At 46.1% G+C, this 27532-nt stretch overlaps 1 pseudogene; it reads left to right on the forward strand.

Annotated features, from left to right (window-relative positions):
- The first annotated feature begins 3448 nt into the window (after positions 1–3448).
- Positions 3449–27532, forward strand: LOC123084130 (uncharacterized; annotated as a pseudogene).

The following is a 27532-nucleotide window of genomic DNA, read 5'->3' on the forward strand; positions in this document are numbered from 1 at the left end:
ATGTAGCAACATTGGTTTGCATGGGAGCCCAACTAGTAGATGAGTGGGCGATTAGGCCACGGCAAGAGATAAGGCAAAGGGTGGGCAAAGCGGTGGGTGGGCCTAACAGGGGTACGTGTTAAGCGGGAGAGACGGTTTATGGGAGAGACAAATCATCCGGCTGAATTAAAGAGTTTCCCAAGAAACAATATTGCACTCTTCAATTAACCTGTCAGGTTTATTAATACCTCGTCTAACTCTGTCACGTGCAAGATTCCAACTGGGTGGAACAATATGCTGATTTGGAGTGGGGGTGACATGATCATCATTAACGACGGGTTCATCATGTGCATCAACAATTTCATTACCAGATGTATCACCTGAATCAATAACATGCTCCACCTAAATAGTAGGCTCCTGAACAATAGGCTACTATTCACTCTCAACGGGAACATTAGTAGATGAAACATCATGTAACATAGTAGATTCATTAAAGATAACATTTCTGCTAATAACAACCTTCTGGGTTTCAGGATTCCGTAATTTAAAACCTTTAACACCAGACTTATAACCAAGAAAGATGCACTTAACAGCCCTAGGCTCCAATTTTCCATTATCAACATGAGCATAAGCAGTGCAACCAAAAACTCTCAACTGTGAATAATCAGCAGGTGAACTAGACCATACCTCAATTGGAGTTTTCTTATTAAGAGCAATAGATGGTGAACGATTAATGAGATAACAAGCAGTGGAAGCGGCCTCAACCCAAAAAGCCTATGCAAACCTGCATTGGACAACATGCAACAGGCTCTGGAAATAATGGTCCTATTCATACGCTCAGCAACACCGTTTTGTTGAGGAGTATAAGGAACGGCGTAGTGTCTGACAATGCCTTCAGACTTGCAATAATTCTTAAATTGCTTAGAACTGAATTCCATACCATTATTAGTGCGAAGTATTTTTACCTTCTTTTCAGTCTGCCTTTCAATCATAATCTTCCACTCCTTAAAAGCTGAGATTGCTTCATATTTATGCTTCAAGAAACAAGGCCAAACTTTTCTGGAATAATCATCAATAATAGTCAGCATGTAACTAGCACCACCTAGTGACTTTCTGCGAGATGGTCCTCATAAATCAGAATGCACATAATCAAGAATACCTTTAGTTGTATGGGTCGAAGTATTGAACTTCACCCTCTTTTGTTTGCCGAAGATACAATGCTCACAAAATTTTAATTTACCAGGTTCATATCCATCAAGAAGACCTCTCTTATTTAACTCTCCTAAACCAAGTTCACTCATATGTCCAAGACGCATATGCCAAAGGTTAGCAACATTACAATCAGAATTCTTTGAAATAAATGGAGTAGCGTTACCTGAAACGGTAGAACCTCGAAGGTAATAAAGACCATTGGTCGAACTTAAGTCACCTTTCATAACAACAAGGGAACCTTTGGTGACTTTCAAAACACTATCTCCACCTGAATACTTGTACCCCTTTGCATCAAGGGCACTCATAGAAATAAGATTTCTCTTCATCTTTGGAATATACCGAACATCTGTCAAAGTTCTGATTATGCCATCAAACATCTTGATTCGAATAGAACCTATGCCTTCAATCTTGCATGGTGAATTATCAAAACCCAAAACGGAACCAGCAGCAGTAGTGGAATCAAAAGTATTAAACCAATCTGTATGTGGACACATATGAAAAGTGCATGCGGTGTCAAGTACCCACTCATTATTGGTCTCAACACATCCAGCAATAACGACAAGAGCATCATTAGAACTATCATCACGAGCAACGTTAGCAGAATTTTCACCTTGTTTGTTACCTTTCCTTTTTTCCTTGTTCTGCAACTTGAAACACTCAGAGATGTCATGCCCGTCTCTCTTGCAATATCTGCAATATTTCTTGTCTCTGGATTGCGAGCGCCCCTGTAGCCATTCTTACTTTTGCCTCTATTTCCATTATTGGAGTTCTTCTCCTTTGTCCTGCCACGAACAGATAATCCCTCGGCTTGGGATGAACTCGAACCATCATGAGGCACCATTAATTTCATCTTCTCCTTATAATTAAAAGCTTCATAAACTTCATCAAGTGTGAGAGTATCACGGCTATATAATATGGTGTCTCTAAAATTGGTATAAGAACTTGGCAGTGAACAAAGTAACATTAAAGCAGTATTTTCCTCTTCATACTTAACCTCCATTTCAGCTAGATCGGATATGATCTCTTTAAATTCAGAAATATGATTCAAAACATTACCTCCCTCGGGTAACCTGTGCAGGAATAATTTTTGCTTCAGATGCATCTTGCTGGTAGGATCTTTTGTCATGCAAATCCCTTCCAGATTTAACCATAGAGCGGCGGCAGTTTTCTCGCTCGAAACTTACTGCAAAATATTATTATGCAAATGGAGTTGAATTTTTGACAAAGCCTTACAATCAATTCTTTTCTCCTCATCAGTCCAGTCCTCAATTCGGTTCTTCCCAAAACTATCCAGTGCTTCATCATTGTCGGTCTGTGCCAACAACGCCCGCATCTTGACTTGCCATAGGATAAACCTTGTGTCACGGTCCAACGGCGGAAGATCGTACTTCATGGAAGCCATCAGTAGATAAATCTGTATACACAAAGTAGTACAAGCCATAGAAAAATTCTTGACAGAATTTAATATGCGGAGCAGACAAAAAATAGGATAAATAACACCCGGATATTGTATAGGCAGTGGACGTAGCAAGTACTAATAAACTATTACTAGTCTCACGTAGTAACAGGTACTGTAGCCTCGTCACGTGAGTAGCAGCAGTAGCTACGGTAGGCCTGACGTGAAGCAGCAGAAAAAACAAATTGATCTGGTGCCTCAGGACTTAACCGGAGCAGCAGCGGAATTTGGTGGATCAGACAACAACGGCTGCGGCCTAGGGTCTTGTGTCCGTATATCTCGGCCGATCAGTGTTGTCGCTTCTGATCCAAACACAAGCCACAAAGATACAGGCAGAATCTATGGTGGAAACTCCCATCGTCTCGGCGACAGAAGCGATCGGACGAAGCGCGTCCGGCGGCGCGCGCGACAGATGCTAACCCTAATTCTCTCGTCTCAATCTCGTATCTGTAACTTGACTCTATATACCACTTGTTAGATAATAACGAGAATAAACGAGACATGAGAGCACACGAATTTTTATATGGAAACCCTTGCGGGAGAAAACCACGGACGCACGAAGGCGCAATCACTATGAGGAGGAGTATTACAAGCACGCGACGACATGCCGTCTAAGGTGCGACTACATGGGGTATATATGAGGGCAATACATAAAAGTCCTTGGAGGACAAGTAAACGAGTTGTACTCGTACGCGTCGGTACCAACACAAAAGCTCACACCGTATGTACTACATCTATCCAATACTGTACTAGAATTTGGATCACAATTTAATAGCCTCGAGCCCGCCTCCATCCATCGGCCTCCGAATCCCGACCATGGAATCGCCGCCGCTCAAGTTCAACGTCACCCGATGTGAGGACAGAATCAGCGTGCTACCCGACGAACTCCTCCTCCGGACCCTCGAGCGCCTCGCCCTGCGCGACGCCGTCCGTGCTGGCGCGGTCTCCACGCGGTGGCGGCACCTCCCACACTAGCTCTCGCTCGTGGCACTCAGCATCCGCCACTTCCGCCGCGCCATGCTGGCCGAGACCATGGACGCGTTCATGGCCGCTTTGGTCTCAGTGTGTCCTCCGGCCCAGCACCACTGCGAATGCCAGCGCAGCTATGCCATCAAGGATCTCCGCCTCTGCTTCTACCCGTCGGCCCCTCACCTGAACTCCGTTGGCCGTGCCGTTGAGGACGTCCTCAGCTGGCCTTCTGCTCCGGTGCTCCCCCCTGGGATGAACGCGGGGTGGAAAAACACATCGACAGCCAGGATGAACCAAAAACAGTTCATAACGAGGGGCACGATCATCTTTGTTTCCCCCGCGTATAGCCGTCGAGGAGCCCTGCGAGGCCCGTACGGGCCCAGTTAGATCGTATGCCCGTCCGTATACGTATTTGCTTGTGTACGGCGGCCTTTCGTGCATGCGTGAAGCCGCCCGTGTGTGGGGCAGCACGTGTCACGGGTAGTTGCCAAAACTGTTGCATCATATAAATGTGGACGGCAACCACCTTCGGCCGCATCGCCCACCATTTCCCCCCGCCGCATCGTCTCCCTCTCTCCACTCCCCACTCCCCACTCCCTCTCCTCTCCAACCTCCTCGTCTCACTCACCGCATCCTCTCCATCGCCATGGCGGACACAGGAGGCGAGCGCCCCGATTGGGGCGCATATCTGGTGGAGAAGGCGCGACAGGTCGCTGCGGGCACCTTCGTGAGGGGGCGTGCCGGCGTCCAGTGCGGTGCTCCCTCCGCTGGAGATCTGGAGAAGGCGGGGGTAGGCCGCAACGGCGCGGTCCAGCCAGATGCGCCCGCTCTGGCAAACTTCGGCGAGGCGCAGAAGGTGGAGGCGGGCTCTGGCGAGGCGCAGAAGGTGGAGGCGGGCTCTGGCGAGGCGCAGAAGGTGGGGGCGGGCTCTGGCGAGGCGCACGAGGTGGAGAAGGTGGAGGCCGGCTCCAGCGAGGAGGAAGCGGAGCAGAAGGTATCTGCGGCTAACTTTTAGTTGGTAGTTTTTAGATTGTAGGGTTTGTGGCCAGAACTTTGTTTGGTTAGATTTGTTGGAGGTAGGGTTTTCTCTCCATTAGGGTTTTTCTGTATTTGATTCGTGCAAGAATGGTGGACCACATATGATTATTAGATTAGGTTAGAAGTAGCCAGATCAAGGGATGGATTTTTTTTCCAGATGCTTATTAGATTACTAGTGGAATTTTTGCAATTCTTTAGGTGTTTGGAGTCAAATATATACTTCTGTATTGGTTTGGGTTGGTGCCTGCTTTAGTTCTTTGGCTTGATGATTAATTAAATGGATGCTTAGTTCTAGGGATTATGGCTCTCATAGTTGCAATTCTTAGATGCTTGATTGATGCATGTTGTCATAGTTGCAGTTATTTGATGTTTGATTGATGCCTGTCAGGCAGAGGCTATGTGATGAGTTGTGCATGGCCTTGTGTTTTTGGAAATTGTCTACGTGAGGTGATTAGATGGTGCATTAGTTTGGTTGTAAATATAGTGAAGGATGTGCTCATGTACTGGGTGTTGTCATGTTAATCAAAAAGAGCTTCTCAAGGGCTGGATTTTTTTGTGCTAGATTGGGGCTTCTGAAGGAGAGGGGAAGCGTGGTCGAGGGGAAGGGGCAGTATATGCTTATTTACTTTGGGTTAGTAGTGGAATTTTGTCGTTGCTTCAGAGATATTGACAGCATTGAACATCCTCTGTAATGCCGTTGCTTCAGAGATAAAAGCATCTTGGAGTTTTTTCAGATGCTTATTAGATTAGTAGTTGAATTTTTGCTTGTTAGAATTTAATTAGTATGAGGATGAATACCTTATTTAAGGGGAAATTTAAGGTCAGATAGATGTCATATGATTATTAGATCTGTAGTTCAATGCTGCTGCCATTTATGATTATTTGATTTGATCTGTGGTTCAATGATACTGGATGGAAACATATTTGATTTGGAATGCATTAATTAAGATGTGCCAATGAATTGATTTAGATGATACAAGATTCATCTATAGTATAATTTGTTGTTGTTTAGGTAAGTAATGAAATTTTAGATGTTTGTTGGAGATGTATGCATTTATAGTTGAAGTTGTACCTAATTAACTACTGCATTATGTTAATATGTGTAGGAGCTTTGCTGCATTATCCCAAAAACAATAATTTGTGCATATTAAAATTTGTAGTTGGCTTTTGTAATTAGTATATACTATATGTAAAGTGTGAAGTAAACATTCCAAGGCAGGATCCTAGCAACAAAATATACTATATGCTTCCATTAAGTAGTGTGTGTGTGTGGGGGGGGGGGGGTTCCCTCAAAAGAAAAGTGTTGGGTTGATCTAGGGAATGTCAAGAATCCAGCTTGCATTTTCATTAGCATTTATGAAGGACATCATTTATCTGTTGATTGATTGCTTAGATTCTGTATTTATAAGGAAAGCATTTGGTCACTTGCGACATACCAATGTGGTTCACATTCACAATTTTGTTTGTAATGACATTCTATGAACTGCAATTCAATTCATTATAATTGGTGTGCTTGTTTGACAATATAGCAGCAGGAGGAGGATCTTTTGGGTAACAAGAGGAAGTGGGACAAGACTGGGTTCTACCCATATGAGTCTGATGAAGATGAGCCGTACGAGGTAAGGCCTAGTTGAAATGTTATTTCTGCATTGAGTTAGTATTATGTGTTTATAGTTTTTGAATGCATAATGTATTAATGTCAGTCATTAATGTGTGCAGTATGAATCTGGAGATGATGTGGTCGAGGGGAACGTCGAGTCCTTTAAAGAGAAGGAGGTGTTGAAGATCAGGGTCCTAGGACCTGCTAAGTACTACAACTGGAGGAATGAAAAATACCGGTGCCCCTACTGCAGCAAGCCCAAGCCCAGGTCTGGGTTATTGGAGCATCTGATGGAACATTGCCGGGCTACATCGATCTCCAGTCATGACTACAAGATCATTGGTCAGCATTCTGCCCTCCTGAAGGTCCTGAGAAACCTTGACCTCTAGTCGTACATCATGCTGATCATCGGAAGCTGGAAGCCGTACTCATCATCAGTATATTTGATGATGTTTTACTTTTGGAAAGCTGCATCTGGGTCTGAACTAAAACTTGCTATATTAATGTAATGTAATGTAATGTATTGTGTGTTTGAACTGGATCTGTTGTGAACTGCCTGCTACCTATGGTGGTAACCTAGAATGCTATCTATATATGTGTGGCCTTAACTTTATTGGTGGTGAATGCTTCCTTCATGTTTAGTTGTTGTTTCGATGGTGCAATGATCACAAATGGTGCTTCAGTGTTGCTTGAGACATGCTGCAACACTTGTCTATGCTGTGGGCAAGTGCAACATGCTGTGCCCATGTGCCAATTATACCAAATATTGAATGTGGCAATGTTCCAAAATGGCTATCATGAATTATAGTACATGGGGTTTAGTAAAGTTACTGATAATTGTTCATCCTCACACATTCCATCAACGCATAATTTGAATAAGCAAAAAGATCAAATGTTCCATCATTTGAACCTATGTTGCAATTAGAGAGCAAATATTCCATCATCAAAGTGTGAAGGAATTAAATGTAAATTTAGAAGAGTAATGTAATACTAGTTAAAAATAATGTGTGCAGAAAAAAGGAATTTGAAATAAGATCTACTTTATTTTGTAATGAAGTCATATTACCCTACTTATTAGAATTTTGAAAATATCACTTATTTATAAGAAAAGAAAATATAAATATTCAAAAAGATGTGTTTGATAAAAATACCTTTTGAATTTTTGGTACGTTATTATTTGAGGGGTCATGTAATTTTTATGTTATTTTTGGAGTGCTCAGGTAATTTTTATGTAAAGTGAAGGAAAGGAAAAAAAATAAACAAAAGGAAAAGCATGGGCCATCCTAGCCATCTTGGAAACCTAGCTTTATAAATAAAAAATTCAAAAAATAAGAGGGCATTAAAAAAGTAAAAAAATATAAGAGGGCATTATAAATTCAAAAAATTTCAAAAATATAGAAAGAATATTTTGCAATGCCCCCTTGAGGTATAGACCAATGTTTTGACCAGTCAGTCTAGAGGGCATTATAAATTAATAAAAAATTCAAAAAAATATAAAATCTTGGAAACCCACCTTTGTTTGTGCAATAGATCATGTCTGCCAAAGTTGAGGTCATTTGGAGGTGGTCGAAAAAATGACCGCATTCCAGAGGGGCCATTTGGTCTAACTTAAGCCAGTTTTTGAAAAAATGTGATTTTTCCCGCCACCTCCAAATCACACAAATTTCTTGAACATGGTGACCCACATGTGCCAATCATGGCTATGAAAGAAAATTTGGAAAAAAGAATATTTTACAATGCCCCCCTGAGGTATAGACCGATGTTTTGACCAGTCAGTCTAGAGGGCATTATAAATTAATAAAAAATTCAAAAAAATATAAAACCTTGGACACCCACCTTTATTTGTGCAATAGATCATGTGTGCCAAAGTTGAGGTCATTTGGAGGTGGTCGAAAAAATGACCGCATTCCGGAGGGGCCATTTGGTCTAACTTAAATCCAGTTTTTGAAAAAATGTGATTTTTCCCACCACCTCCAAATCACACAAACTTTCTTGAACATGGTGACCCACATGTGCCAATCATGGCTATGAAAGAAAATTGGGAAAAAGAATATATTTTACAATGCCCCCCTGGGGTATAGACTGATGTTTTGACCAGTCAGTCTAGAGGGCATTATAAATTAGTAGAAAATTCAAAAAATATAAAACCTTGGAAACCCACCTTTGTTTGTGCGATAGATCATGTGTGCCAAAGTTGAGGTCATTTGGAGGTGGTCGAGAAAATAACCGCATTCCGGAGGGGCCATTTGGTCTATTAGAAATTTATAATTCTTCCGTTTTACTGGACGGAATTTTAACCAATTAGGTTTCTACTAACTAAAACTAGGAAGTCAGAGTTTTTCCATCCAAAAAAGCCTTTCTAGTTTAAGATCTACATTTCTAGATATTATGGTAACTTAAGCCAGTTTTTGAAAAAATGTGATTTTCCCCACCACCTCCAAATCACACAAACTTTCTTGAACATGGTGACCCCCATGTGCCAATCATGGCTATGAAAGAAAATTTGGAAAAAGAATATTTTACAATGCCCCCCTGAGGTATAGACCGATGTTTTGACTAGTCAGTTTAGAGGGCATTATAAATTAATAAAAAATTCAAAAAAATATAAAACCTTGGATACCCACCTTTGTTTGTGCAGTAGATCATGTATGCCAAAGTTGAGGTCATTTGGAGGTGGTCGAAAAAATTACCGCATTCCGGAGGGGCCATTTGGTCTAACTTAAGCCAGTTTTTGAAAAAATGTGATTTTTCCCACCACCTCCAAATCACACAAACTTTCTTGAACATGGTGACCCACATGTGCCAATCATGGATATGAAAGAAAATTTTGAAAAAGAATATTTTACAATGCCCCCTGAGGTATAGACCGATGTTTTGACCAGTCAGTCTAGAAGGCATTATAAATTAATAAAAAATTCAAACAAATTCAAAAAAATTTATTAGATAACTTGAAGGTCAAAACATTAACTTGTCATATATGCAAAAAATATGTGTATTGAACGCAAGTGAGCATGTGTATAATTTAGTGTGTGATTTCAGGATCAAATCAATACACAATGGCAATATGCCAAAAAAGTGCCCACCTACCAGAGCAGGAGAATTCATACTCCACGGCCTGCATACGACTAGGAACCTTGCGGTGCATGGGCCAGGATGCAGGCCCGTGGTGCAGAATATCTCTGTTGCTAGTAGGCCCCATGGGGCAAAGGGGACAAGAGCTAGGCAATGTACTGGCTGCAATAGAGAGGAGCTTGGGAGGGGAGTCGCGGCAGGGTACATAAACCGGTGCAGCGCTCTATCGCTTGGCGAGGTGGTACTAAACTCCCACCACCCAACGGCTATGTGCTGCGATGTGCCCTGCGCGGCTCCGCCTTGGGCCCAATTCGGGCGGGCTGGCCTAGGGCAGCCTTACTCCGCTCGCTGATACGTTTTATATTTTATTTGTTTCTTTTCTTGTTTATATTTCTAATATTTAAAATCAAGTCTCTTTTTTTCTATATTATTTCTAACAGTGTTTACTAAAATTTTAAAAAAATATGCCAAATTCTGTTGTGTTTTATTTCATTTGTTCGTACTCTTTTGTATTTGAAATATTTTTAGTTTGTAAGATAAAATGTTCTGTTTTATTTCACTTCTTCATTCTAATATTTGTTCTCTTCTTTATATTTGAAATATTTCCAAAATGTAAGATAATATGTTGTCTTTTATTGCACTTATTCATTCAAATTTTTTCTTCTGTTTTCTATATTCTTCTTTTTTCTTTGTTCTGACAGTTATAAATTTAGATAATGTATGATATAATGTCCTCTCATATTTCACTTTTCATGGTTGTCTTTCCTAATTATAAATTTTATTTTCTGTTTCATACTTGAAATATTATTAAATCAAATATAGTTGGGAGAATCGCATGTATGCCTCCGCTTGCACCATGTACTACAAGCAGGTTCTTCTTCTCGGTCTCACCAATTGATACCAAACTTTTATGCACACCCTACGATGACCATAGCAAGCATGCCTGGCAACTACCGTTCATTTCCGACACTCTATGCATCTTGTAGGTGTTTTGCGGTGATAAAACCCTAGAACACTGCCGCGGCATGACGCAACGTGTGTTTTGTGTCCGAACTCGTGCACACCTTGCCTGGGGGGGGGGGGCACATTGGCCATGCTCATATGCTCCCAAAAGTTGGGGTCATCTCATGCATGCCCCCACATGCACCACGTACAAGCCGGACCATTCGGGTCTGCCGGAGGGCAAGTTTGGAAGAGGTTTTCCTTGACGGTCCCACCAAAAGATCCCAAACTTTTTGCACACTGTACCATGACCATGGCATGCATGTGGTAGTAGAATTCATACACGACGGCCTCATTTTTGTTGAAATCCAATTAATATCCATGTGTATTACATGTAAGTGAGCATGTGTAAAATTTATTAGATGACTTGAAGGTCAAAACATTAACTTGTCATATATGCACAAAAAAATTGTGTATTGAATGCAAGTGAGCATGTGTATAATTTAGTGTGTGCTTTGAAGATCAATACACATGGAAATATGCCAAAAAAGTGCCCACCTACCAGAGCAGGAGAATACATACTCCACGGCCTGCATACGACTAGGAACCCTGCGGTGCATGGGCCAGGATGCAGGCCCGTGGTTTTTTGCACTGTAGACCTATATCGCGTTGAATATCGACAATAGCCACTGGATGACCGTGGTCATGCAAATGATAAAGAAAGAATTCCAAGCTCTCGATTCGCTCTATCCTCTGGACCTGACTGAAAGGACTGTTAAAGCACTGGTAATGTAACCAACATTTGTACCATTGCTCATACATATTGTTTATGATTGTTCTTTAACACTATCCTCTTTATAGCGAATGGCTATATCAAACGTTATGCGTCAGGCAAATCTTATTACACCAGGGAAATATCCGGACGTAAGTAAGTGTCCTATCAAGGAGTATGACATACCCCAGCAAGAGGATGGGTGAGTTAATAGGACATCATGCACAATCAAACAACAACACACATGTTTGTATTGCCCACCGCTAATGTTTGCATATGTACCAGGAACTCTTGTGGCCTTTTTGTCACAGAATGTCTAGAACATTGGGACGGGGACCGAATCACCCACCAATTTACACAGGTATGCTGTTATTTTCGTTTGTAGACTAGCTACTATGGTGGTGTAGCAACTTCGGTTCATGTAACCTTTATGTCATTTTTTGCAGGCCACCGTTGACGCAAGGAGAAGATGTTTCGTCACAGAGTTGATTATGTCACCTTCAAACTCGATGGAGTGTGTGAAGAACAAAATTCGCGAAATCGCAAGGAAAAGGCGCCTGAAGAATTCATGAGGCATGCAAGATTTAAGTTTTAGTGGTTTGGATTTAGTTCGGTCGAAGGTTTCAACGGCATGATTATCTTAGGGGTTCTATAATTTTTATGTAATAAACCAGACACATGCATGTGTATGTGTCTGTCAGACAATTCACTCGTACAAGACAATTCGGTCATAAAATTCACTCGGAGAAGACAATTTGGTCGTACTAATAAAGTTTTGGCTTCACTTATCAATTGTTCTTGCTTAATATTTTTCTCGTTCTCCAATTTTTTATAATTTTATTTTTCACGGCTTCACTTATCAAGTGTTCTTGCTTAATATTTTTCTCCTTCTCCAATTTTTTATAATAGTCTATTTTTCTCTTCAACTGCTCTCGTAAGTTTCATATTAAAATTTTCACAATCTTAACTTTTTTTAAACTCTACCAAGCTTAGCATTCTGCCTTAGCTATCTGCATGTCATCATCTTGCATAATCTCCTAGTAATTCCCCCTCATCACATTATTATGAAAAGTAGTCATGGTAGATAAGTAAATATATCGAGCCAAAATGTAATATTACACTCATCAAAATTAGTCATGTCAGCTCATTGGCTCTATCGCGTGTTATCAGGCATCATGTTTTTCTAGTTTGTTTTACAAACCCGTCGTTTTTTAGTTATATGTATAATTAACTTTTTCTGTACTCACCATAATGCCAGGAACGGCCCATCTAACCACGTGAGGGGCCCCACAGGTGGGATATCTTCCCGGCAGCGCTACACCAGCCCATTTTGCCAGGTTCACATCGATCTTTCCCCTTTTCTCGTTTCCCTTTCCAAATCCCTAGCCCTCCCTCTCTATTTGCGCCCCAAAATCTCAACGGCGAAAGCATGACAGGGAGCTGGGCATCGGGCGGCGGCGGCTGCGGTGAGAAGAGCGGTGGCGACCGCAAGTTAGGTCGAACCCTGGGTCCTGCAAGCAGGTGGGCCGGATTCAGTGGCACAGGAGGCAGCGGCGGCGGATCTAGTGGAACAGGGGACGGGGGTTTCGTGGCGGCGGCGGGCCGGGAGAACCCACGGCTAGGGTTTCTTCAGTCCTACACTTTGGTGGCAAAAAGGTAAGTTCTTTACCGTTGTTCTTTACATCCCAGCATTATCGCCCATAATTCATCACATGTGGCCATGACAAGCTCCATCTATGTGGTCATCAGGAAACTCCTAGTGGCCGTGTCTACATAGATGCAGACAATTTTGGCAGCGCACTCGGGGGATGTGTGTTTGAGGTTAGTCTACTGAGCATGATCTTCAAACTAGTACTGTTATTGCAGTCAAGCTGCAAAAAAGTTCAGTGTTTAACACTTGCAGCGACAAGTTCAGTTATAAAATGACTTGAATTGCTCATGATTTATTTAGGATGATATCACTTCTGAGTATGTTGAATGGGTTGATGGGGAGTGGTATAGCAAAGCAAAGTCAGTCATTAAGTATCTTGCCATGAAGAACAAGAAACTGGAGACTAAGATTACAGAATATGAAGCTAAAATTAAAAGGAATGAGAAAGAAAAGAGGGCAATGGTTAAGATGCACAGGAGACATTGCTCTATAGGGATAGGATTTTAGGATTTGGAGGTCTTCTGTATCTTGGCCTGCTTGCCATTATGATTGTTGTCATAGTTAGCAAGTAGATTGTTCATAAAATTATTGACATCAATGTAATTGACATGATGAAATGATGCTAAATTATTTGCTATTCAGTTTATGGGCAAAGTGTAACAGAGATTGCAGCATAAATAACATGGGGCCATCATGATTGGTACACAGTGCACTTTTGGCATGTTCTATATTTGGTAGACAATGCACTTTTGGCATGTCCTGTATTTAACAGACAATGCACTTTTGGCATGTTCTATATTTGGTATGTGATGCACATGGGCACATCACCTAGCAACACTACTGATTTATGTAGCAGACTAGTTCATTGTCTTGTTGCAACATAGGAGCAACATCTAGCAGCTTCCATGCAACACTGAAGCATAGCAACAATACATATTCAATATTCAGAAATTTAACTGAACTTGGCACTTAGGGTGAGCAGTAGATATTCAGTTCTTCAGCCACAAAGAACCCGATCAAACTGTGCCGATTGCATAACTTATATGCTTACATATAAAAGCATACCTAACCAACATCAAACCCAAAATAATGTTAACTTATATGCTGAAACATATAACAACATACCTAACTTAAGATAATCAGCAGCTTCCTCCTCCTTCAGCAACTGTGCCCATCTTCACTTCTTCAGAAATTTGAGGCGGCGTGAGCAGCGCACCACACACGGAGAAGCCTTCTTCTTGACCACCATTCTGTTGGACAGTTGCGCCACCTCATCCTGAGCCACCTCCTCTTCTTCCACCTTCACTATGTCAGGGAGGAGGGGAAGGAGCTCGACGTCGATGGGAATTGTCTTGCCACCCTCAACGGCGACCGACGCTACCATCTGCACAGCGTCCTCCTCGCCCTCCTCATGGTCCAACGGCAGCACTGGCTTCGACACATGGCGGACCTGGTAGTCCGGGCTGACGGGCGCAGGGACAGCGAGCTCGACATCGACGCGGTCCGCCCTCGACGCGACGCGTGCTGAATCTGGCCACAGCGTCATGGTGGCGGAGCAGTACATCCATCACCTTGTGCGCTGAACAGGGGAGTCGCTCAGCGTGGCCTCTCGCATTGCCCACACGAGTAGGACAGACGGCGGGATGCCGCGGCCATAGGGGAAGGCGCGCTTCCTCTCGGTGTCGGTGAGGACTTTGACGAGGCCACACGCGTGGTTGACCAACATCTTCGTGCTGGGGAACCAGCCGCACACCTCCGTCAACTGTGCGCGCCACCACTCGTCATCGCCGACGAGGTCCATCATCGCTCTCTGCCAGCCGAGGCTTCTCTCCATGGAGGCGGCTTCTCTCCATGGAGCCGGCGAGGGTATTCTCAATCTACTGTAGGTGGGGATAAGAGGGGAGTTCGAACCGGCGCCCGTGGGAGGTGGGTGAGTGTGTGGTGGGGAGGAGAGTGGTACAGTTACTTATTTAATGGCATTTAGGACGTTGGCAGGGGAAATGTACAATAATATTCTTTCTACCTCCCGCCCCGATCATTACACAGCCCCAGTCATTACACAGTAAAGAATTTTTTTGATTTTTGTTTACAGGGAAACATCTTACTTTATTTAAACAAAGACTGGGATCTCGTCTGCTAATACACTAAGGATACAATCACGGGGCCAAAGCCTCCAAACCAAAGAAACACAAGCGCCTACAGCTACCTTAGCCGAAGTATGAGCCGGCCGACTAACATAGTAAATAATTGAAGCAAGTGTTCTACTCTTGTTCCTTCTCCACTTTTCTGCACCTGATAGAAGACAAGCTAAGTTAATGAATGATACAAACTTTAATAATCCACAATGCATAAAAACACTTACTTCTCATTTAGTTTGCATTTCTTGCTACGTCTAGTGTGTCCTACCAATTTGCAAGCGTCGTATCGGGTTTTCAACTCATCAAAAGAGAGTGGTCTACCATTTTTCGAGATAGGGCGGCTCTCATCTGCCTTTGTTGCACCTTTGCTTGACACTTTCATAGGATCTTTAACCTCAGTCATGTTGCCTTCACCATCGTCCACATATTCAACTGCACACTTACTGATGTCATTTGTTTGCTTCAACAAATTTTCCTGTAGTAGATCATACTCATGACTCTTAGCCATCACAGCCTTCAAACTCTCCTGTAACTGATCCCACAAAGCAGGGTGTTTGCATGCCGCATGCATAGCTTAAGACGCTAACACACTGACCTGGCTATATTTCATTCTTTCCCCGGCCCCAGTCTAACCAAATCCCAACAGATCGCTTGTGCGCCTCGCGGGCAGTCCCAACCTTGCTTCTTTCGTGAACCGAATAAGAACTAAACACTTTGGTATTTCAGATATGTTCAAGTGCTTCAGTACATGGAATATGTGCTTGCAAGGTAGACCCTTTCGAATCATTCTTCTGCAGCTGCACCTTATAGTTTCTGCGGAATTTACTGGTGTATACTCCACCCAAAAACTGCACTTCCGGTTATTCTTCCAGGCCACGATGTACTGTTGTGATCCATCTCCCAGCTTAATTTCTACAATCTCCATGCCGTCAATTTTTCTAAGATCATCTTGCAACATATAGAAGTTTGCTGGAGCGCAGACGTGAGAAGCAACTATCTCAAGTTCCCTCGAGCTAGTAACTGGCATCGGTAAACTCTGTGAGGCCGTGCAGTCATCTCACACCTCATTTTCACGGATACGCACAACGGCGTTCTCATAGTGCAAAATCATATCCATCAGGGTCATTTCACCGTCTAGGTGGAGGTGAAGGCATGAGTTCAGGCTTTCACTCCGCTGGTTGCTTTTCGTGCCAAGCCAAAACCCCTCAGTTAGATATGCCGCGGCCCACGGTCTCCTCTTCTTATACATCCGCGTCAACCATGTTACAGTTTTTTCCGACTGCCATCTTTTGGAAAATGCGTGCCATCTCTCCTCAAACGTTGCCGTGGACGTGCTATAGTACAGAAGAGTTCGGAACTCCTTCAAGGACTTGTGACTGAGGTGAATCTTCATATTTTTCTCTATGTGCGACGTACATATACGGTGCCACACGTCTGGCAAGACTTCACGAATTGCCTTGATCATCGTAGCGTCTGCGTCTGTGATAACACTCTTAGGCATCTTTTGACACATGGACCTCAAAAAAGTCTGCAGAAGCCACACGTATGTCTCCTCAGGCTGGTCCGAAACTATGGCACAACCAAAAACAGTGGTCTTCCGGTGATTGTTAAGACCAACAAAAGGTATGAATGGCATACCATAGCGGTTCATCTTGTACGTGCTATCAAATACAAGCACGTCGCCGAAGTCCTCATAGTCATGATGAGACTGGGAGTCGCACCAGAACATCCTATTCAAATGTCCTTCCTTATCTAGCCTGTACTCGAAAAAGAAGCTAGGATCCCTCTTTTTCCTACTGGCCATGATCCCTATGGCTGTGGCAACATCACCTTTTGAAAGCAGCTTCCTCTTCTCCTTGGCGCAAAAGTTGTATATTTCACGCCTGGTAAAACCAACACCGCCGTACCATACATGTTTGCTGATGAAGCAATCCATCATGTCGTGAATTCTAATCCCTGCAGCTCCCATGGACATTATCTCATGCTTCTGGTACTCTTTGATTTTTCTGTGGGACCAAAAAAAAGGTACCTTGTCCGGTCCTGCCAACATATGGCTATGCTTGTCCTCAAAACTTTCAACATACCAAACCCCACGCTTTTGGTCAAGCTTGACGGTCAGGTGCGCTTTGCAAAAGCAGCATGTCTTGGCTCTGAGCCTACGGCTGTGTCCTTCCTCGGTTAGCAACTTGTTGTCACGCTTCCCTTGTTTTGAACAAACAAACCCCCTATAGCGCATATGACGTGACTCTGTTTTGCTATACCTGACCTTATTCTTTCTAATGTTGAAACCATTATCTCTAGCATAGCTGTTGTAGAAATCATACGCAGCATCGTGAGACGTAAAGGTCATTTCCATTATCTGCATGAACATATCCCTCTTATCATATGCACTGGCAGTATCTTGGACATTCTTTGCCCCATCATCTTGTGTCACCTACACAATCAAACCACAACCATGAAAACATATTTCTAAGGTTTAACATTACTTACTTCCATAGAACATTGATTACACACATACCTCACTCATGAAGACCGACGACTCGGACTCCCCAGAACTAGGTGCATCTAATAATTCGTCGTTAAGGCCTGTCTCCGCGTCGGATTCACCGTAATAGTCGTACGCATTATGACATTCGGAAATGAACTGAAAAATACAACACAAATACATAATTACTTATCATGTAATATTCCAGAAGAAATTCAATTTGCATGCCAACAAAATTTTTCACTTACGTACCTGACTAATGTAATCTTCATTCGAGAGCTCCGAGTTGTTTTTCTGATCATCGTCAAGCTCATCAATCTATACATTTTCAACACAAAGAATTAATGTTGTCGGATGCCACCAAAAAATTACAACATGACAATGCCACTCAAATTAAGATCGTCCCATTCGTTCCCATTCTCTGACCGATCTTCACGATCTGAATTTTCATCATCTGACCAATCTTCTATCCAGTCTTTCATCAGTTCTCCAAACTCCATGTCTACCATGATATCAGTTAACTCCTCGTCCGCCATTTCCTACAACCAATATTATGTATCATCACATGTGCAAACATTATCAATGATGAAATATAAAACACATAGCACACGATAACGGATGTTATGTAAACAACCGCAACCGAGGCCGTTCAGATCTGCCCAACTTAGTAAGGAAGATGGCCACGGCACCCGTCGTGATCACTTTCAATCGCGAGGAACTGCACGATCTCAAAACCTAGCTTGATCTGTGATTACCTCTGCCGCCAGATACCTAGGTTAGCCGCCACATCAAATAACGATACCGGTGGTGCGCACAGCTGACGGCAACCGATGCTACGTGAACCTAGATCACGAGGAGCAGCACTACCGGAACAAGATCCACGATCGCATGCGCCGCCGGGTAGCTAGGTTACCCGCCTCGCTAGGTTAACCACTACCACTGGCGGCGGCAGTTTGTTCGATGTTGCCGCGAGCGAGACTAGAGGGGGGACGCGGGATGCGGTACCTATGCGCGCTCGTTGGAGATTCACGACGTTGTCGCGCCAGCTGTCCGACGAGATCGCCGGCGACGAGATAGCCGCCGCTGGAGATATATTACGTGACTTATGGAGCTGCGTCAATGCTCGCAAGATTGATGGAGCTGCTCGCGTGAATGATTGGATTTGGCAGGTCTTACGTGGACGTGGGGTCATGTGATGTTTTTTTTTCGGACCAGGGTACTGTACGTATACGTTCTGGGTTATACAGGGCTAGACAGGGCTTGGATCTGGGCTGCGGCGGGCCAGGAAAAAAACAAATTCGTGGGGACAAAAATACCCCTCCGAAATTAGGTTAGGGAAGCACTAGAGCAGGGCTCCCTCAGCTGCGGCAGGACCGAATCCCTCGAACTTCTGATATCCCTGCTGCCCGGGGAATACACGCCCTCGCAGCTCACCGAGTTCGGGCAGGAATTGATGTCATTCTCCCGTGCCTACCAGGTCGCGTTCCGGTGGCTCACAAGGCTATCCCTCAAGGGTCTTGCCTTCGGGGACTCTGACGTCAACGACCTCATTAGAGCTTGCGATAAGCTCAAGTGCCTCACTCGGAGATCCTGCAGACTAGTTCATCGCCACTCCGTGCTCAAGATTGACACACCGTTTTCTGGGCTCCAGGAGCTCGAGTTCATCCACTTTGTATGCAGGAGGATCGAGCTCATCTCTGTCCCCAAGCTCAGTAAAGTGGACAGCCACTGGTCCTTGAAGAACCCTTCGGTTCGCTTCGGCTATGTTCCCGAGCTTTGCAACGTCAGCCTCACTCGTCAGCCCAAGGTGTGGAAGGCGCCATTCCTGCTGAGCGAGTGCTTGTCAAGGAGTGCAACGAACCTGTCGAAATTGCATCTCAATTTTTGCCACCAAATGGTACAACCAAGCCGCGGCGATGCACTGGACACGACAACCGCGTGTATGGGCGCGGGCTGGCCGGGTCGGGCGCGCCGGGTCCGCGGCGAGTAGCGCGTGTGTGCATGTGTGTGTAGCACGGGCGTGTCCGTGTGAGTGTGCACAGTGTGCGCGGGTGTGACCGCAGGCCGTTGGCGAGCCGCGCGGGGTGATCGCTTGTGTTCTGTTGGAGTCATGCCGTGGCCCGTGCGCGGAGAGCGCGTCGTGGGCGCGAGCATGGCGGGCATATCGCGGGCGCGAGGGGGGAGGGAGCGTGGGTGCGTGCCCGGTCGCTGGCTCCAGGTATAAAGCCGCAACGGTGATCGTTGTAACGGTGCGGGAGGTGACGAGTACGAGCTCGTGGGTGTTGGCGTTCGTGCGCCGGGAAAATCCACCGTGTCCCTGTGTCTTTCTTCTTCCTCTGATCTTCTTCCTCGGTGAGAGCTACGGCGACAGAGAGAGCTAGGAGGAATGTGGCGAGGAGTTGGCGGTTCCAACATTTGGTATCAGAGCCACGTTCTGGTCAGGGCGCGCCGGGGATGTCCATCGTCCCGTACGCCGGCGGAACCGGCGGATCGCTGTCGCAGGCGGTGCCGCAGCTCACTGGCGAGAATTACACGGCGTGGGTGATCAAGATGGAGGCAAATCTTGACGCGGCAGGGCTGTGGGAGGCGGTGGTCGTGCCGGAGGATGCGGCGCCGGTCGTGATCGCCAAGAAGGACAAGCCGGCGAATGCATACCTGCTCGGCGCGCTCGCGGAGAACCTGTTGCTGCAGGTGGCGGCGAAGAAGACCGCCGCGGAGGTGTGGGCTGCTCTGAAGGCACGGTTCGTCGGCGCGGACCGCGTGCGGGCGGCGCGGCTGGGCACTTTGCGCGGGGAATTTGAGCTGCTGCGCATGGCGGACGCCGAGACTCTGGACGACTTCGCCGGCAGGCTCGGTGGGATGGCAGCGCGCTACGCCGCGTTGGGCTCAACCCTGGAGGACGCCACCCTCATTAAGAAGCTGCTCGACTCGGTGCCGAACCGCCTGTACCCGGCGGTGGCCGGGATCGAGCAGTTCTGTGACGTCGACGCCATGGCGTTCGAGGATGCACTGGGGCGGCTGAAAGCTTTCGACGAGCGTCTGCGGCGTCGGGGGCAGGCAGACGGCGAGCGAGCGGATGGCGCGCTCATGTTCACCGCGGCACAGTGGCGGGCGCGCGAGCGGCAGCGAGCGGAGCTCGGGACGATGACGATGGGGCGCGCAGCGAGGCGTCGGGCTTTGGCGGGAACCGGCGCGGGCGCTGCTACAAGTGCGGTGAACGCGGGCACTTCAAGCGCGAGTGCCCGCAGTGGAAGAAGGCGCCGGTGGCGGAGCGGGCCTTGCTGGTGGACGACGGCGATGTCGAGGACGCCGGGCTGCTCTGAGCCGCGGCTTAGGGCGCGAATGTTAGGGCAAATAAGCCGCGGCGATGCACCGGACACGACCAGCGCGTGTCTGGGCGCGGGCTGGCCTGGTCGGGCGCGCCGGGTCCACGGCGAGTAGCGCATGTGTGCGTGTGTCTGTAGCACGGGCGTGTCCGTGTGAGTGTGCGCAGTGTGCGCGGGTGTGACCGCAGGCCGTTGGCCAGCCGCGCGGGGTGATTGCGTGTGTTCTGTTGGAGTCATGCCGTGGCCCGTGCGCGGAGAGTGCGTCGTGGGCGCAAGCATGGCGGGCAGATCATAGGCGCGAGGGGGGAGGGAGCGTGGGTGCGTGCCCGGTCGCTGGCTCCGGGTATAAAGCCGCGACGGTGATCGTTGTAACGGTGCGGGAGGTGACGAGTACAAGCTCGTGGGTGTTGGCGTTCGTGCGCCGGGAAAATCCACCGTGTCCCCGTGTCTTTCTTCTTCCTCTGATCTTCTTCTTCCTCGGTGAGAGCTACGGCGACAGAGAAAGCTAGGAGGAGTGAGGCGAGGAGTTGGCGGTTCCAACATTTTTGCCACCAAATGGTACAACTAATTTCTGCACACATCTCATATGTTCTTCTCTACCAATTTCAGTTGTCTATCTGTGTTCCTTTTCTTCTTGCAGATTTGGATTCAGCCAGAACAACCGAAACAGCTCGCTGTTATATTCAGCAACCTAACGGATGTGGGGCTTTTCTGTATCTTTCCTGAGTGTGATCTGAGCTGGACCCTGTTTATCCTTGAAGCTGCACCTGTCCTGCAGAAGTTTCATGTAAGTCTGTTACTCTACCTTCTTTTGTAATTTAACCGGATATGATCTGTCTAGTATGATAGGTTTTCGAACAACCAGCTTTAACAATACACCAGCAAGCTTATCTGATTTTCAAACACTCAGCAACTCTAATCTAAATCTTACAAGTAGTGCATATAGATACAGGTCGCATAGTAATTGGGATAATATGGAACACATGGATATTGGTGTATATGAACTATAGTGCAATGCCAACGGAAGTTCTGAACTCTGATGCTCCATTTAAATTCTGCAGAGGGACAATGTCCATGCAAGACTGAAAATAATCATGTTGGATCGTACCTTGTGTTAGAGTAACTGAAGCTTATTCTTGTTTTCGGGGGGGTGTAACTGAAGCATATTCTTATATCTTACTCAGCATATGATTTAGTTCGTGCAAGTTCGTCCAAATTTAGATACTAATATTGAGTATGTTGCTATTTTTTAAATGGTTGATATATTTAATATCAATTGTTATTACATCGTCCTGTATGGGTTGGTGTCAAGTTTAATTAACATGCCTTATTTATTTTCTATGCCCTTGCATGAAGTTATCTCGAGCTCGACCAGGCGCCAAATTGTCCGAGGACAGTGCGGAGAAGACCAACGTGGTGTGGGAACCATCCAAGGATTTCAAGCACTTCAACTTGAAGTGGCTGGAGATTCAAGGGTTCGGGGAGGAAGGCAAGGTGACAAATTATATAAGGCTAGTCATGGAACGAGCTGTGGGGTTGAAGAAAATCGTGCTGCTTGGAGAACCCCCATGCGAGGACTGCACCGACTGTGAAACAAAGTCCCGGGTGGATGTGTTAAACATTGTAAGCATATACGGTGGAGTATATAAACCGTATATGTGTTGTAATTGTGCGTGCGTGTTGTGTATTCCGTTGGGACTCTGAGATATGATCTCATCAGGTTGTTAGCTTACTTGTAGATCAATCCGAGCCCAACTAACCTTGTATCTATCCTGGCTTCGGCCCTATATTAACACGTATGCGTCCCTACAACATGCATACGCTTAACCCTAGTTTTCCCATGGTATCAGAGCCATCCTTTTCCATCGCATCTAGATGTCGAGCTCCTCCTTAGCTGTCGCCATGGCCACCCCCTCCATCGCCTCCCTTGGTCATACCATCACCGAGAAATTGACCCGGGAGAACTTCCTGGTGTGGAAGGCGCAGGTCTTGCCACACATCAAGGGGGCGGGGCTGATGGGCTATCTGGATGGCTCGATCAAGGAGCCAGCCACCGTGCTCTACACCGAGAAGGACGTCGCCGGCAAGAAGGAGACCACGTCCTCGCCAAATCCTGAGCATGCTGTGTGGGTTACTCAAGACCAGCAAATCCTCACGTTTTTGATCTCATCTCTCTCCCGTGAGGTCTTACTGCAGGTCAGCTCCCACACCACCGCCGCATCGATCTGGAACGCCCTGCTGTAAAGCTTCTCATCGCAGTCAAGGGCTAGGGTTATCTAGCTCTGCTCGGCCATCGAGCGCACCCGCAAAGGGGACATGTCTGACGCGGCCTACTACACCAAGATGGTGAGCATTGCCGACGAGCTGGCAGCTGCAGGCAAGCCCCTGGATGAAGATGACATCGTCGATCACATCCTGCAAGGCCTCCTCCACGACCCCGACTACAGCGGCTTCGTTTCAGCCATCTCCACCCGCACCGCCACCGAGCAGCCGATCGGCCTCAGCGAGCTCTTCTCCCTGCTGCTGTCGGCTGAAGCTCTGCTGCCCAAAACACTGCTCTCCACTCCGCAAATCTGGCGGCAAGGGGTGGAGGCCGCGTCAACTCAAGGGGCAGCGGCAACAGTGGAGGTGGCTCCCGCGGCTACATCAACAACAACGCGGGTGCCCACTACCCTGACAACCACGGTGGTGGCGGCTTTGGAGGTGGTCCGCGGCAAGGAGGTGGTGACCGCGGTGACCGCGAGCGCGAGAAGTGCCAGATTTGCAAGCTTGAAGGGCATGGTGCATGGCGCTGCAAGAAGCGCTACGATCGCAACTTCAATAACAACGTCCGCAACCCCCACAGGAGGCGGTGGTGGCGGAGGACGTGGTGGTGGTGGTGGAGGACACTGCTCGGCTAACGCCGCCCACGCCTATGGAGTTGATACCAATTGGTATCTTGACACTGGTGCAACTGATCACGTGACGGGAGAACTGGAAAATCTTGCGGTCCACGATCGCTACACCGACACGGAGCAAATCCACACTGCGAGTGGTCAAGGTATGGACATTGCCCACATTGGTCATTCAGTTCTTACTACCCCTCACGGCTCCTTGCATCTAAATAATATCATCCATGCTCCTCAAGCCGATCAAAGCCTTCTTTCTGCCTATAAACTTATCAAAGATAACAATGCTTTCTTGGAAGTTTACCCCGAAATCTTTTTTGTTAAGGATCGGGCCACTCGGAGAACCGTGCTTCAAAACAGGACTAGGGGTCGCCTGTTTCCTATCTCTGGCCGCCATGATGCCCCTCCTCAACAAGCTCTCAGTGTGGTCAAGCCATCCACCTCAAGATGGCACAAACGCCTAGGGCATCCTGCTTTTCCGGTGGTCCAGAAAATTCTTCGAGATTTTAGTCTTCCAGTATCAAATAAGCAAGATCACATTCATGTGTGTGATTCGTGTCAGATGGCCAAGAGCCATCAACTTCCATATTCTCGCTCTACTAGTGAATCAAAGGCTCCTTTAGAGCTAGTTTTTTCAGATGTTTGGGGTCCTGGACCTTTTTCTGTTGGCAGACAAAAATATTATGTCACTTTCATTGATGATTTTAGTAAGTTCAGTTGGATCTATTTGCTTAAGAATAAATCTGATGTGTTTGCAAAGTTTAATCTCTTTCAGCAACATGTTGAATGTCTTTTTGATCGCAAAATTCTTGCCATGCAAATGGACTGGGGAGGTGAATACCAAAAACTTCATTCGTTTTTTGAGCGCATAGGTATCACTCACCATGTCTCTTGTCCACATGCTCATCATCAAAACGGATCCGCTGAACGTAAACACCGCCATATCGTGGAGGTTGGTCTCTTCCTTCTTTCTCAAGCTTATATGCCTCTCAAATTTTGGGACGAGGCGTTTCTCACGGCGGTGTACCTCATAAATTGTGTTCCTAGTAAAGTCATCAATAATCAGACTCCTCTTTAGCGTCTTTTTGGCACTAAACCAAACTACACTTTTCTCCGCATATTTGGTTGTGCCGTCTGGCCCAACCTTCGTCCATTCAATAAACATAAGCTTGAGTTCTGCTCGAAACAGTGTGTGTTTCTTAGGTACAGTAGTCTTCACAAAGGCTACAAGTGCTTGGATGTTGCCACGGGTCGCATCTATGTCTCCCGTGATGTGGTTTTCGATGAGCAAATTTTTCCCTTTGCAAAACTCCACCCTAACGCCGGCGCTCAACTTCGTAAAGAACTTGTTCTTCTTCCCTCTCATCTTCTGCCATCACCCAACTTTGTTCTCGGGGGCGTAGAAGATGCTGATGATCATGTGTCAATGCCCCATAACTCCTTTGATCAAAACTCTGATGAAAGTGTGCAGGAAAACAATGCAAACATGGAAGAAAATCCCCATGATTTTATGCAGGCCACGGAGTCCTCTTTTTCAGCCGCAGAAGATCCGCCTGCTGATCCCAGAGCAGATCAGGGCGGGATCCTCTCAGGATCTGCTGAAGCAGGCGCGTCAGGAGGATCTCCTATGGGATCTGCGCCACGGTCTGTCACGGGACCAGGTGGGTCCCCCCTACATGGCGTCGGCCAGTCGCGAGACACGCCCGTGATACCGCGGCGTGGGCCTATTGCGGGACCAGGTGGGTCCCCCCTGCATGGCGTTGGTCGGCCACGGGCCGCGCCTGTGACGGGACCAGGCGGGTCCCCATCCGGTCGGTCTTCCTCGGGAACGAGCGCGCCCGCTGGATTGGGCGATTGCACCTCGTCGTTGCCTGACGCGTCGCTGGCAGCGACAAGTGACAGTTTCGAAGCGGTTGGCGCGCGCGTCGAGGCTAATTGCGCCGAGCCAACACAGGAGCTCCACCAGGAGTTCTCGGGTGGATTTTCTGTGGATTCTGGATCTGCTGTGTCTGCTTCTTCAAATCGCCTCCAACAACATGCGTCCAGCTCCGCCTCCTCCTCCGCGGTCTCATACCAGGTCACAGAGTGGTATTATCAGGCCTAAGATTTATAATGATGGTTGTGTCCGTTGGGGTTCTTTTTGTGCCATAGGTGAACCACAAAATTTGGGAGAAGCCCTTGGAGAACGTCGGTGGAAGGAGGCCATGGATGAGGAATATGGTGCTCTTATGAGGAACAAAACATGGCGTTTGGTGCCTCCAGTCAAGGGGAGGAATGTTATTGACTGCAAGTGGGTCTACAAAGTCAAGCAGAAATCTGACGGTAGTGTTGATAGGTATAAGGCATGCTTAGTTGCAAAAGGGTTCAAGCAAAGGTATGGAATTGACTACGAGGACACGTTCAGTCCTGTAGTCAAAGCAGCCACTATCAGATTAATTCTCTCAATTTTAGTGTATAGAAATTGGTGCATTCGACAACTAGATGTAAAGAACGCGTTCTTGCACGGTGTTCTGGAAGAGGAAGTGTTCATGAAACAACCTCCTGGGTATGAAAGCTTAAAGTTTCCACGTCACGTTTGCAAACTTGATAAGGCACTGTATGGATTAAAACATGCACCTAGAGCTTGGTATTCTCGACTGTCGTCAAAGTTACAGTCTCTAGGGTTCTCTCCTTCAAAGGGGGAGACCTCACTATTCTTTTATCATCGGCATAGGATTACCATTTTTATGCTCATTTATGTTGATGATATTGTGGTTACAAGTTCTTCACCTAGTGCTGTTGAAGCCCTACTTAAGGACTTGGGCAAGGAGTTTGCACTTAAGGACATTGGAAGTCTTCACTTCTTCCTTGGAATCGAGGTAAAACCTGTTAAAGAAGGGATTGTGCTGTCACAAGGAAAGTATTTACAAGAAATACTTCAAAAAGTAGGCATGAAGGGTTGCAAGCCTTCATCCACGTCTCTGTCTACTTCTGAAAAACTGTCCCTGTATGATGGAGAAGCACTTGGAGCATAGGATGTAACCAGGTATAGGAGCATTGTAGGAGCACTTCAATACTTGACTTTGACTAGGCCAGATATTTCTTATTTAGTAAACAAAGTCTGTCAGTTCTTACATGCTCCTACTAGTGTGCATTGGACAACAGTTAAGAGGATACTTCGATATCTTCAAGGAACCAAGGATCATGGTCTTCAACTTGGTAAGTCAGATTCAATGCTAGTAAGTGCTTTCTCAGATGCAGATTGGGCAGGCTGTCCTGATGACAGAAGATCAACATGAGGCTTTGCGGTATTTCTTGGAGTTAATTTGGTATCTTGGTGTGCTCGCAAGCAACCCACTATTTCCAGGTCAAGCACAGAGGCTGAGTATAAGGCTCTAGCCAATGCCACTGCAGAGATTATTTGGGTTCAGAATCTGCTGACAGAATTGGGTGTTTATCATCCAAAAGCTACATCACTTTGGTGTGATAATCTTGGTGCCGCATATTTGTCTGCTAATCCTATTTTTCATGCTAGGACTAAACACATTGAAATAGATTATCATTTTGTTCGCGAAAGGGTGGCAGATAAGTTGTTGAATATTAGGTTCATACCTACTGGAGATCAAGTTGCAGATGGATTCACTAAGCCTCTTACTCTTAAGCAGCTTGAGGCCTTTAGACGCAATCTCAACTTGGATAGTTGTGATTGAGGGGGAGTGTTAAACATTGTAAGCATATACGGTGGAGTATATAAACCGTATATGTGCTGTAATTATGCGTGCGTGTTGTGTATTCTGTTGGGACTCTGAGATATGATCTTATCAGGTTGTTAGCTAACTTGTAGATCAATCCAAGCCCAACTAACCTTTCATCTATCCTGGCTTCGGCCCTATATTAACACGTACGTGTCCCTGCAACATGCATAAGCTTAACCCTACTTTTCACAGGATGAAGCAAGCAGACGTCGGGTTAAGGAGGAACTCACCCATGAATCCTCCTGGTCTGTGGAGATAATAATGCGCTGA

The sequence above is a fragment of the Triticum aestivum genome, chromosome 4A (genome assembly GCF_018294505.1).
Source record: "Triticum aestivum cultivar Chinese Spring chromosome 4A, IWGSC CS RefSeq v2.1, whole genome shotgun sequence".
Classification (NCBI taxonomy): domain Eukaryota; kingdom Viridiplantae; phylum Streptophyta; class Magnoliopsida; order Poales; family Poaceae; genus Triticum; species Triticum aestivum.